The sequence below is a fragment of the Scomber japonicus genome, chromosome 1 (assembly GCF_027409825.1).
Source record: "Scomber japonicus isolate fScoJap1 chromosome 1, fScoJap1.pri, whole genome shotgun sequence".
In the NCBI taxonomy this organism is placed as follows: domain Eukaryota; kingdom Metazoa; phylum Chordata; class Actinopteri; order Scombriformes; family Scombridae; genus Scomber; species Scomber japonicus.
Genome location: NC_070578.1, coordinates 40,676,126 through 40,689,966, shown reverse-complemented (window position 1 = coordinate 40,689,966; position 13,841 = coordinate 40,676,126).

The following is a 13,841-nucleotide window of genomic DNA, read 5'->3' as shown; positions in this document are numbered from 1 at the left end:
TTGAGTGCACTGGCTGATGGGATAAAGGAATTCCTCTCTGCTCTGGGGGCCCAAAGTCGTGGAGTTGACGGGAGGGACGGGAGGGACGGGAGGGACGGGAGGGGCGGTAGCGCAGTAAACACAATGCTGTGGCTGAAGCAGCAGCAGGAAAACTAACAACACTCTGTGGAAGCTAACAGGGATCCAAATAAAGAATAGTTCACAAGTTCACAGGGGCAAATCAGCAAATCAGTGTGAATATCTGGCTTCTTGTTACACTTTAGGGAATTATGAAGAGGATGTTTGAGCTGTGGAGCAACAGTAAATCATCCTGACAGAGCTGACTGTTGGGGGAATGTAGAGCTTCTGCTATCGTTTATTAGCTGAGTTGTTTACTTTGTTTTAGTTTTTTAGTATTTTTGGTGAAACAGTTGAAAAAACCCACTTTAACCCTCCTGTTGTCCTGGAAGGAAGGAAGAAGGAAGGAAGAGAGGGAGGGAGGAGGAAGAAGGAAGGAAGAAAGAAGGAAGGAAGGTAGGAGGGAGGGAGGAAAGGAGGGAGGGAGGACAGAAGGAAGGTAGAAGGGAGGGAGAAAGGAAAAGAGGAAGAAAGGGAGGAAGGAAGGGAGGAGCAAGGAAGGTAAGAGGAAGGAAGGAAGGAAGGGAGGAAGGAAGGAAGAGAGAGAGGAAGAAGGAAGGAAGGGAGGAAGGAAGAAAGAAGGAAGGAAGGTAGGAGGGAGAGAGGAAGGAAGGAAGGAAAGAAGGACGGAGGGAGGAAAGAAGGTAGGAAGGTAGGAGGGAGGGAGGGAGAAAGGAAAGGTGGGAAGAAGGCAGGAAGGAAGGAGCAAGGAAGGTAGGAGGGAGGGAGAAAGGAAAAGAGGAAGGAAGGAAGGAAGGAAGGAAAGAAGGACGGAGGGAGGAGCAAGGAAGGTAGGAGGGAGGGAGAAAGGAAAATAGGAAGGAAAGAAAGGAGGGAGGAAGAAGGAAGAAGGAAGGAGGGAGGGAGGAAAGAAGGAAGGAAGGTAGGAGGGAGGGAGGGAGAAAGGAAAGGTGGGAGGGAGGAAGGAAGAAGGAAGGGAGAAAGGAAGAAAGGAGGAAGGGAGGAAAGGTGGAAGGAAGGAAGGAAGGAAGGAGGAAGGGAGGACAGAAGGAAGGTAGGAGGGAGGGAGATAGGAAAAGAGGAAGGAAGGAAGGAAGGAAGGAAGGAAGGAAGGCAGGAAAAAGGAAGGTAGGAGGGAAGGAAGGAAGGAAGGGACGACACCACAGAGCATCAGTATAAAAGCGTCTCACTGACTCAGAGGCTCACATGTTGGATGGTTGTGTTTTGGCTTTAGCAGACTCTGAGCTGGATTCCTGTAGCTGCAGATATCTCCTCGGCTGAAGGAAGGAAGGAAGGAAGGAAGGTAGGAGGGAGGGAGGCTCACATGTTGGATGGTTGTGTTTTGGCTTTAGCAGACCCTGAGCTGGATTCCTGAAGCTGCAGATATCTCCTCGGCTGATCTGACCCCGGTGACCTGCAGTACTGAGATCGCTCCACTCGACCCGGCTGAACCCGGCTGAACCCGGCGCTGGTATGTAAGTCTGCAGAGACGGAGACAGCTGGTTCTGAGGCTCAGATTAACCCTTAAAACACTCAATTACAACCAGGAGGAAACAGCAAAGGGCCAAAATCAATGTTCTGTCTTTCAGTAGCTTCTCTGACTCCAGTGATCTTTTATTCTTTTCCTTTTACTTCCATATTATACAGCAACAGGAGGAAGGACGGAAGGAAGGAAGGTAGGTAGGAAGATAGGAAGGTAGGAGGGAGAAAGGAAAGATGGGAGGAAGGAAGGAAAGAAGGAAAGAAAGAAGGAGGGAGGGAGGAAAGAAGGAAGGAAGGTAGGTAGGAAGATAGGAAGGTAGGAGGGAGGGAGGGAGAAAGGAAAGGTGGGAGGAAGGAAGGAAGGAAGGAGCAAGGAAGGTAGGAGGGAGGGAGGACAGAAGGAAGGTAGGAGGGAGGGAGAAAGGAAAAGTGGAAGGAAGGAAGGAAGGAAGGAAAGGAGGGAGGAAGAAGGAAGGACAGGAAAAAAGGACGGGAGGAAGGAAAGAAGGAACAGTCAAAACAGACGGGGTCAATTTGACCCTTTCATTAACAGGGCATCAAGGCTCTGTCTCCTCATTATATTTATATTTTATATTTAGATTTAATCACTTGTGAAGAATCTCAGTTATCAGTTGAAATCCACTGGACTCTTGTTTCATGGCTTCTCCATTTCTGGGACTGATGAAGTTATTTTATTTGGGATATTTAAATAAATAATGAATTACTTCAATCAAATTCTCAATTTTATATAAAAATTGAGAATCCATGCACTTGATTTAACATTGCATATTTTGCCTTTCCCTTCCTGTAGAAGGGGAAATGTCATGAGAATAAATAATAGTCTACAAAATTGGTTAAACTGAGAGATTAACCCTTTATCGGGTGAATAACTATATTTGGTAACTTCCATAAACATCCAAAATATCCTCCCCCTGCCTCTCTGTGAGGTTGTAGAACCATGTGGAGGTTTTATATTTAGAAGGAAGGAAGGAAGGAAGGAAGAAAAGAAATAAGGAAGGAAGGAAGGAAGGAAGGAAGGGAGGGAGGGAGGGAGGGAGGAAGGAAGGAAAGAAGGAAGGAAGAAATGGAGGAAGGAAAAAAAAGAAGGAAAGAAGGAAGAAAGGGAGGAAAGAAAGAAAAGAAGGAAAGAAGGAAGGGAGGAAGGAAGGAAGGACAAATGGAAGGAAGTAAGGAAGCAAGGACCCAGGGAATGAAGTAAAGAAAGGAAAGAAGGAAAGAAAGGACAGAAAAGAAGGAAGGGAGGAAGGAAGGAAGAAGGGGAGGAAGGACAAATGGAATGAAGTAGAGAAAGGAAAGAAGGACAGAAAGGAAGGAAGGAAGGAAGGAAGGAAGGAAGGAAGGTGCTCTAGAAAGGGTTAAAGTACTTGTTTGAACAGTTTTGGAAGGTTAATCTTCAGCTACATGCCCAGTATACATCCAATCAGGTGCATTTCTTACCTTCATGACCCCTGTTAAATAAACAAATAAAATAGAAAATGTGCAACTCTAAAACATATTGTTGGGAGCCCTGATTATCAATAAAAAAGGATTAGTTACTTCCTCTATTTTCTTATTTGAATTTCCAAAAATGACTCAACAACTGTTTTAGACTAAAATATAACCAATGACTGTCGACTTCTTCTGTTATTTTCTAAAGCAGATGTTTTTAACCGAAATGTAAAATGTAACATTATAGACACAAACAGGAAGTACTACTAGTTCAAATAACTCTGGAGCAGCTCTGAAATAATGATTGAAATGATGACTTTTAATTCATCCCTTGGCTTTTAATTCCTTTATTGTCATTGTGTAAAATACTAACACAATTCAAAACCCAAGGCAGAGAACGGAGCTCGATTAAAAAGTAATAAATAATAAAATAATGGGGCGAGATAAAATATATACTACACACGCAACCATACACATACTGTATATACTCAGTCATACAAAAGTGCCAACATATTTCATATTCACAGTAATATTGCACAAGTTGATTTATTGCACTTTGGTGTTTGTGAGGTTAATGTGTTGTTAGGTATGAGTTCGCGTTTGTACCAGGCGGGGAGCTCCAGTCCTCTGAAATGAGGCCAACCAGGAAGTAACTTAGAGCTGCATTCTATCAAAAGGCCACCAGGGGGCGACCGTCTCTATACAAGTCAATGGAGAATTCACCAACTTCTCACTTGATTTCTAACCTCAGTAAACGTTTTCAAAATGTGTTTATGGTCTCAATCGCTAGTTTAAAGCCTTCTTCAATGCAGTATGATGTTCATTTGGGACATTTTGGCCTCCCTGATTTTATATGTGACGATAAAGCAGGGTATGCATTAGGGCGTGGCTACGTCCTGATTGACAGGTTGATTGACCAATGTCCTCCAGATCCAGCCCTCGTAACCATAGCAACCTCCCCGCTCCGCCCACGGCCCCGCCTCATGCCCATATAAGTAGAATCCCTGTTTTTATTTTTCCCAGCATGCACCTGAAATTTTCAAGATGGCGCTGCCTAGATTAGAAACTATTGGCTTCTGAGCAGCAGAAGTCTATGGTTTGTACGTTTGTGTTCAATGTGGTGATTGCTTTAGAACACAAATCTGAACGCATACCTAACAACACATAAACCTCACAAACACCAAAGTGCAGGTTTAACGGTTATAAAATGTGAAGTTTTATTTGTTTATGACAGAATAACTCAGCTGTTCTTTCTCTTCACTTTGTGAACTCATCGTACTTCATTCCTCTCTGTCTGTGACATCAGTGTCATTCACAACAAGGACGAGCTGTTGCTTCACTCTGCTAAAGATAAATGATGGCGGCTCTCTGAACTTGAGCCAAGGGGGGGGGGGGGGGGGGGGTTGGGAGGGGGGAGGAGGGGAGAGGGGGGGGCAGAGAGGTGGACGCTCTCTCTCCAGAGTCTGAGCAGTGATTGATGAGGCCGATGGATGATGAAGAGGGCGTCGCAGCTCCACCTTCCTCCTCTGTGTTTAATCAAACCTCGTATGAACAGGTTTCAGGAGCTGGTTGAGATCATTTAGTGGATCCAGCAGACGTTGGAGCTGCTCACTCAGTGACCTTTGACCTCACATCAGCCTGTCATGAAGCCTTCCTGGAGTTTAGGAGTCTGGACTGAAGCTGGGCGATTTAGATAAATTCATATATTACAATATGTTTTTAACCTTTGTGTCGTCCTCTCGGGTCAAATTGACCCCGTCTGTTTGACTGTTCCTTCTTTCCTCCCTCCTTCTCTCTTTCCTCCCTTCTTTCCTTCCTTCTTTCCCTCCTACCTTCCTTCCTTTCCTTCCTCCTTTCCTCTTTTCCTTCTTTCCTCCCTCTTTCTCTCTTTCCTTCCTTCCTTCCTTCCTTCCTCCCTCCTTCTTTCCTTCCCTCCTTCCTTGCTTCCTTCCTCCCTCCCTCCTTCTTTCCTTCCCTCCTACCCTCTTTCCTTCCTTTCCTTCGTCCTTTCCTTCCTTGAGAGACACAGCAGAGATTTTGACTTGTTATAGCAGGAAAAGATCAGGTGCAGCTGATAACGTTAACACTCTTACTGTGTCCTTATTTTGATTCATTAAAATTATGATTTCTAAATAATTTATTATAATCTTACTTTATAATGATTGTATTTTTGATTTCTGAGTTTATTTATTTTAAATGAGATTATAGACAATATATACAAACACTGATTCTGTGATTCATAGTGTGATTGTTGTTATATTAGATATTGGTCATTGTTCAGATGAGTCGACCGTTGCAGTAAAAGCACAAATCATCATTTTATTTATTTATTTATTTCAGAATATGTTCACCAACAATTTGGTGTGATCCATGGCTGCAACATTTGGCAACAACAAATATTGGATTTCAACTCTGAGACCAAAGTTTAACTTTCAAAGGGAATTCTGCCTCATGTTAGAAATGCTGCTGAGACATCAGAGCCAATACTAAATCACCAAAGGACTGCTGATAGAAGACTTTTCTCCCCAGGGACTAGAAACTGGTGTGATCCTGCTCACAGGGCCTTACGTCACTGAAAAACAGAAAAGAGTAGTAGTAGGCATCATGCTGATAATGATCAGGCCTGAGTTACATAACAGCAACTGTTCATTTCAACTTTTGACTTCATCCTCGGGGCACAGTCGGTATCTGCAGCTTTTCTTGGCAATATGTCCAACTGTTGTTCACATTTAGATCTGGACCGAAATGGAACTGACTAATCAACTTACAGATGGAACATTTATGAAAATAAGACAACAGTGTGTGTGTGTGTGTGTGTGTGTGTGTGTGTGTGTGTGTGCATGTGTGTGTTTTATTGTCTTGCGTCTGTGAAGCAGCTGCAGAGGGAGGATCGCCCTCAGGCTGATATTTGCATGCAGTTTTTTCAGGCTGCAGCAGATGTGTACAGTGTGTGTCTGTTGTTGAGCTGCATCCTGCTGCAGGTGGGAGAAACTCACCTAATCTATTCTGAGTCACAACAGGATGTTATCATGATGATGAGCTGCGTTATCTCACCTGTCCACTTTACCTCTGACGTCTTTATTACTAACCTGTTTACTTCCATGTGACCGGTTAGTAATAGTACTGGTGCTTGTCAAGGCTGAAACTGTTGCCTGAGAGGAAATACAAGTTTCCTTTTTGTCTTGTTTTAGTTCTTGCAGGATGAGTTTCTATCAGGAACACACTGGAACCTTCCCAAGAAGCAAGAACCCCCTAAACTATCTTTGAATCCTGCTCAAGAACCTTTGGGTTCTCCTGAGGAACTGTACAACCTGCTTTAGAAGCTCTGAGACATCTTTAAATCTTCTGCAGGCTCCCCTGAATGCTAGACCCTCTAAAGTTTAGCTTGAACTTCCTATAGACTATCTTGAAGAACCAATTTAATCTCCTCAAGATCCTGTAGAACCTCCTCATCTAGGCCATCACCCCCTTTTCAAGAACCTTTGGAACATTCTTGAGAACCTGTTTAACATTTAAAGAGCCTAAGTAACCACCTCAAGATACTTGTAGGAGCCTAAATGCAGTTTATTAATGTTTGATACTATTACAAGAGGAGGGGGTGTCGTTATTAGAGGGATAGCCAGGCAAGTGGAGAGTAGAACCCCCTAGAACGCCTTGAGGAAGTTGAATAACCTACTCAAGAACTTCTGGGACATCCTGAGGGATCCATATGACCTGATCCTGTAGAACAGTTTCACTTATAAAGCCTTCTTGAGAGACAGTAGTAAACCCCAAAACACCAACTACAACCTCTTGACGAAATATGACCCTTGTCAAGAACCTCTGGAACATTCTACAAAACCTATATAGCATCTTGAAGAACCCATGTAACCTCATCTCTCTCTCACTCAAAGTATCTAAGGATGCCATAGAACAGCTTTACTAATTAAACTTCCTCAAGAAGCTTAAGAGCCTCGAGAAGATCCTGTAGAACCCCCTCACCGAGCACATCGCCCCCTTCTCAAGAACCTTTGGAACGTTCTTGAGAACCTGTTTAACATTTTAAAGAGCCTGCGTAACCACCTCAAGATACTAAATGCAGTTTATTAATGTTTGATACTATTACAAGAGGAGGGGGTGTAGTTATTAGAGGGATAACCAGGAAGGTGGAGAGAAGAACCCCCTAGAACGTCTTGAGGAAGTTGAATAACCTACTAAAGAACTTCTGGGACATCCTGAGGGATCCATATGACCTGATCCTGTAGAACTGCTTCACTTATAAAGCCTTCTTGAAAAGTAAAGAGCCTAAAGACTCTCTTACCTCCTACGGGGAAATCACCTCCTCAAGAAGCCGAAGAACCTCTAAAGAACCTCTAAAGAACCTCTGGAGTATTCTCACAAACTTTAGAAAATCCTCATCCAGCTCAGGAGCCCTTGACCACCAGACTTCTATGTTATTATCTTAATTACTATAATTATTTGTATTTTCCTGATAGTTGTCTGTAGTAGACATCACACTAATCAATCCAACAAACACAAATATTTGTTTTGTGTTGCTGGAGTGACTTCTGACCTTTGACCTCTTTGCTATTGGTTAGATGAACGACTGGTGTTCGATACCCGGGGAAAGAAAAGCTGACTCCACTGTTGAGATAAAGCTTTAAGGAGGAGAATATAAAAGTGTAACTTCTCTAATCGGAGAGCGATTTAAAAGCAGCCGCAGTTTCCAGCAGGTGGACGGTTTCTTTACGCCGCTCTGAGATGGAAATGAGTATCGCTCCCGAGGCTCTTCACTGCGGGCTAAAGAAGAAGGCCGCTCCAGTCCTTGCCGAGGCTCTAAATAATGATCATATTCAGCTCTTTTATTTCATCTGAACTAATTAAAGTGATGAAATCAGGAGCAATATCCTCCATTTAAAATGTTCCAGGCATTGTGGAGCTTTTGGCAAAAGGAAATCAGTGATAGAAGAAGCTGATGATGAAAAGGTAGAGCGTGAGGCAGTAACACAGCTGGCAGGGTTCACTGAGCGGAGGACGGCTGCAGGAGAGTCCAAAATAAAATAAAACCTCTCCGTGTTTGACAACTGCAGCTCTGCTCAGACAGCATGCAGCGGAAATGTAATATCTATATCTATAAATGTAACATTAAGACTGTAGAAATACTCCTGCCTTCAACATTCTGCTGAAGTTCAGTTTCATTAGAGATTCCCTCCAGTCATGTTTTAAGCATAGAAGAGACTCCACTCTGAATAATAATGTCTGTCTCATTATCTAATTAAAATCTTTAAAATGACACCCACTGCTTATCAGAATCTGTGAATATGCTGGACACAAGATGTTGGACGAGGATTGGCTCCAAATTGTTGTGATGTAACAAATCATACTCGCAGCTCCGCCCCTTAAAATGAAAAACTGGATATTTTACTAAGCTCAGAGAAACTCTTTCAGCAGATGAATGTGAATCAGCTTCTAGTGGAAGAAGAAACCTTTAAGTATCAGCATCAAAATATACCAAAAGTATTCAGAGTGGTCCATTTCAGAATAGTACAGTACACAACAAAACATATTAAGACATAATATATTTAAAATTAATCACTTTTAGAAAAAAGAAAAGTATTTAACGTTGAGCATAAATGGGCCTTAAAAAGGTCTAACACAGAATCGGGTGATGATTTATATGTTATGCTTTGAAAAGCCAAACCGAACTCCAGGAGGACAAAAAATGCAGAAAGGCACCATGGGGGTCAATGTGGGTCAGAGCATCTTCCTGGTACGCTTCCAAACGTGGTCCAAGGAAGGACAGTCGATGAACCTGATACTGGGTCATGGGCGCTCAGACCTCACTGATGCAAAGATCCTTCAGAAGAGCCAGTGAAGCACATATAGGTGAAAAGGTTGATGCTGGTTATGATAGACAAGCATCAGAACCAACAGTATGGGGCCACAGACCGGTCAGAGTGTCCATACTGACCACTGTCCACCACTGAAAATGCCTCAAACAGGTATGAGAGCATCAGATCTGAACCATGGAGCAACAGAATAAGGTTTGCCTCGTTTACCTGGAGAAGAGATGACACCAAGATGGGAAGAAGACAATCCAGCAGAGTTTGATTATAGTTAGGCCTCTTAGAGCTCCTAGTTTATGCTGCTATAGGCTTAGACTGCCGGGGGACTCCCATGATGCACTGAGCTCCTCTCTCCTCCTCCCTCTCTCTCTCTATCCATCCATCTATCCTCTCTCCTCCTCCTCTCTCTCTCTCTATCCATCCATCTATATCCATTAACATTCATGTTCTATTAATGCATTCAATAAGCTAAACTTCTTCCCCGGAGTTGTCTGTGCTTTCTGATCTCACAGGTAATCTGGGCCTGGAGATGTCCGGATGACAGATTCCAGTCCCGGACCTTCTGGCTTCATTGTTGATTTTCATTGTGCTTCTCTCCTCTATCCTTCCTCTCTCTCTCTATCCTTCCTCTCTCTCCTCTCAACCCCAACCGGTCGAGGCAGATGTTCTCCCACTCTGAGTCTGGTTCTGAGGGTTCTTCCTGTTAAAAGGGAGTTTTTTCTCTCCACTGTATCTCATGTGGGAATGTTGGGTCTCTTTAAAGTTAAAACCTGAAGGGTTCGGTTTAGAACCTGCTCTATGTGGAAAGTGCCTTGAGATAACTCTGTGATAACTGTTGTGGTTTGGCGCTATACAAATAAAGATTGATTGATTGATTGATTGACAGTTTGATGCCAAAGGGAAGTGTTGGGTCCTGGCACTCATGTGGATGTCTGTTACAGGTGGAGTAGGTGTGTGTATGTATTTATGTGTGTGTATGTGTGTGTTTCTTTTCTTTTGTCTTCCACCTGTTCTGTTTCTCCTGTCAGGTTTCACCCTCCTTCCTGACTGAACACGCCAACATCTACTTGCTGATTGAGGCTGGCAGTTAAAGAGGAGGAGATCCAGCTGACGGTGGTGAGCCATTCGGCAGCTTCAGTCTGTGTGTTACTGTGATAATCAGCGGTGTTGTGTTTGTTAATATAATTATAGCTTTGTAATGGGGCCACACTTTTTATTCTTTTTTTTAGTTTTTTTAGGGAAGTTATCTGTTAACATTTTGGTGACCCTCATTTATTCATTAAATAAACCCTTGTTCTGTGTTAATCTATCTCCGTTTGCCCCTCCACACACACACACACACACACACACACACACACACACACACACACACACACACACACACACACACACACACAATAATCCTCATGCATGTTTGTCACTAATGTGCAATAACACTATCTTTTTTTTAACTACTATTGTTTTTTTATTGCTTCTGTCTTCAGTATTTATTGTTCTTATTCTTTTTTATTGACCCTCTTCTATTTTTACTGTCCACTTAGCTGCTATAATAATGCAAATTTCCCCCATTGTGGGACTAATAAAGGAATATCTTATCTTATCCTCTGTATTTTCATATTCAGGGATGCAGCCAGGTCAGGTTGACATGTACCACCTACCTACCTAAACCTTTGTCACCTCTTCATAGCGAGGCTGTTCCCTGAAGGCAGTGGCCTCTTTCAGCAGGATAATGCTCTCTGCCACACTGTAAAAATGTTCTGCTTTGAGGAACATGACAGAGAGTTCAAGGTGTTCGCTCGGCCTCCAGATTCTCCAGATATCATTCCAGTTGAGCATCTGTGGGATGTGCTGGAAAAACAAGAAGACCCCACCTCACAATTTACAGGATTTAAAGGATCTGCTGCTGACGTCTTGGTGTCAGATATCAGAGGAAACACTCGGAGGTCTAGTGGAGTCCATGAATCGACGGGTCAGAGCTGTTTTGGCAGCACAAGGGGGAGCTACACAGTATTAGGCAGGTGGCTGATCAGTGTGGAGTAATAGTTATTAATAATATAAAATATGAATACACAGAATCAATCATTTAAAAACTTTCTGTGTGGTGTCTGGGTGAGGAACATTTAAGACTGTGTAAAGTGAATTCAGACATTTTCTTCTAAACACATTAAATAGGTCATAAATGTATTTCTAAAAAAGGTGTAAAAAGCATTTCAACCATTTAGATTTGAATTGTGGAGCTAGGCTTCACAAACTGTGTTTCAACATTTCTGAGATTAGTTTATTGGCATAAACCCGCGCCTGCTGCTTTAGAGGTATAAATACATTCAGCACACACTACTACTACTACAGTCTACAGTTAGCCAGTTAGTTGAGTTAGCCGTTGAGCTAGCAGCTGAGTTAGCCGCTAGCCATCGAGTTAGCCACCGAGCTAGCCGTCGAGCTAGCCGCCGAGCTAGCAGCTGAGTTAGCCGCTGAGCTAGCCGTCGGGTTAGCCACCGAGCTAGCCGCCGAGTTAGCCGCTGAGCTAGCCGCCGAGCTAGCAGCTGAGTTAGCCGCTGAGCTAGCCGCTAGCCGTCGAGTTATCCGCCGAGCTAGCAGCTGAGTTAGCAGCAGAAAGCTCTCAGACTTAGCGTCCATGTTTCTGGTAGAGGTGGTAACCTTGATTGAGGTGACACTTGGTAGGGTGCAAGGTTTCAGCAGATTTTTACACAACTTTGAAGCCTAATTTCATATATTTGGCGATTTTTTTTAATCATTCAAATTTGGCAGGGTGGTTAACAACACACTTTTCTGTGGTATGTGAAACTCAGAACACATATTTATTCTTACTTTACACGGACTTTAAAGTAAGGGGCCCTGAACTCTTTGGTACTATACATTTATTTAAGTATAGTACATGAACAGCATTAGTACCAATGCTTTAGTAGAATATTCCCATTTTATGCTGTTTCACACTTCTACTTCACTAGGCTACATTTATCAGATAGCTGCAGTTACTTTCCAAAATGTGATAAACTAGCTCACATTTGTTATAATTAGCATCACAACCTACAACTGTAAAACGCTACTTCAACAGAAAAGCGTCATAATAAGAATATAAAAATACTAAAATAGTCGTATTCAGTCTGGTTCATCAGTATTTTTACAGTTTGCTTCTTTTATGTCATTAAAGGATCTGAATACTTCTTCTGTCACTACTTCAAGTGTAAAAACATCAGTAAAGCATTATTAAATATCAATATATGCGTACAACAGCTCTTTATGAATATCCTACACTCTAACCTTTACTTAAGGTCAATTTAATCTATTAATTTAATGACATTTAAAGGGAGCAGGTCACGTGACGGATGAGTCAGGTGTCATGACAGAGGTCTGAATTAAAGATCAGTAATGTGTGAATGAAGCTGTCATTAATGGTCACTTAATCACAAAATGAAACACTGCTTTTATCCACTTTAATTTATTTAATGTCTAATTGTATCTGACTTATCTTACATTTATCTCTGTTCTCAACTTTAAATGGTTTCTTTTAATTAGATTTGTTTAATTATATATAAAACACTTCTGCGTATGTTCATAAATAAAGCTGCCCTACCTTTGCATGCCCACATGTTCTGCTGCAGCTTCATTCTTTCCTTTTCTTTTTCTCTCCTCTCCCTTTTTTCTCTCATATCGCTCCAGACCTGCAGGAACTTCACTCTCACTTTACTTCATCGATATGTATGTGTGTGTGTGTGTGTGTGTGTGTAAGTGTGTGTGTGACTCTTGACTGAAGTTGATCTCTGACAGACTTTAGACCTCCTCATTTGTGTTTTCAGAGTGGTAGGTAGGGGTTAGGTTTGGATCTTGTCCGGGTGTCAACCTCCAGGGAGGGCAGCTTTGCTCTCCACAGCGCCGCCCTCCCTCTCTCTCAGCCCGGCTTCAATCCTCCTCCAAACGGCAGCAGCAGCAGCGGCGGCGGTGGTGGTGGTGGTGGTTCCTCCGGCTGCCAGCAACTCTTTCTCTCTGCGAAACAACCACTGACTACTGACAAGGAATCTGTTATATCTGGGTGTTTTTTATTTTTTATTTTTTTTGCATATCGGTGCATGGATGGAGTCTTCCCCGCCGCAGGATTCGGCGGTGAGCGACCCGGGTAGAAGCTGCTCTGAGCCGGGCACGCCGGTCACGGAGACGCCGCCGAGCCTGGAGACCCTGCGGGGTGGAGAGCACCTGACTCCGGCGAGGAGACACAGCAGCTCTGGGTCCAGCTCCTCCAGTAAAGGTAAGAACTGCAAGCTGGAGATTTTATCTGATATTTTTTGGGGGTTGTTTTTTTTATTTTATTTATTTATTTATTATTTTTTTGTGAATTTGTGAAAGGATAACAGCCGGGGAGCGTTTGAGCTGTCAAGCCCGCTGCTGCAGCAACTTCAAACGGTCTGTGAGCAGTTTGATCTGTGCAAGTCTGACACACACACACACACACACACACACACACACACACACACACACGCACACACACATGCATACACACACAAGCAAGCAAATGCACGAATAGAGAGCAGTTTGTGGGTGATTTTGAAGCCGCAGATAGTCACTCATTGTCGGACTCAGATCGAGCTGACAGCCGCTGGAGCTTTTTTACATCTGTGAGTCTCCTGATGGAAGAAGTTGAAGTGTTAAAGTGGATTCATGTTGGATTGATGACATGATTATCTAACCTGGATGTTTCCTGGTTTGTTTGGGGGGGTTTTTCTGGCTCTTTGTTTCCACTGTGAAGGAAATGTGCAGCAGTTGTTCCAGCTGTGTGTCAACGAGTTTGTGTGTCTCTTGTCTCTTGTTCATTATGACTCTGCCTCATGTGCCACAAAGCATTAAAAAAAGAAAAAGAAAAAAGAAAAAAAGGTTTCCCCAGTTGGTGTAGAAACCTGACCTCCACCTCACCCTGAAAGCAGCTCACCCATCATCAGTGTCAGACTTCACTTCTGGATTTTGGTGCTTTAAATCCATAACCCTCCTGTTGTC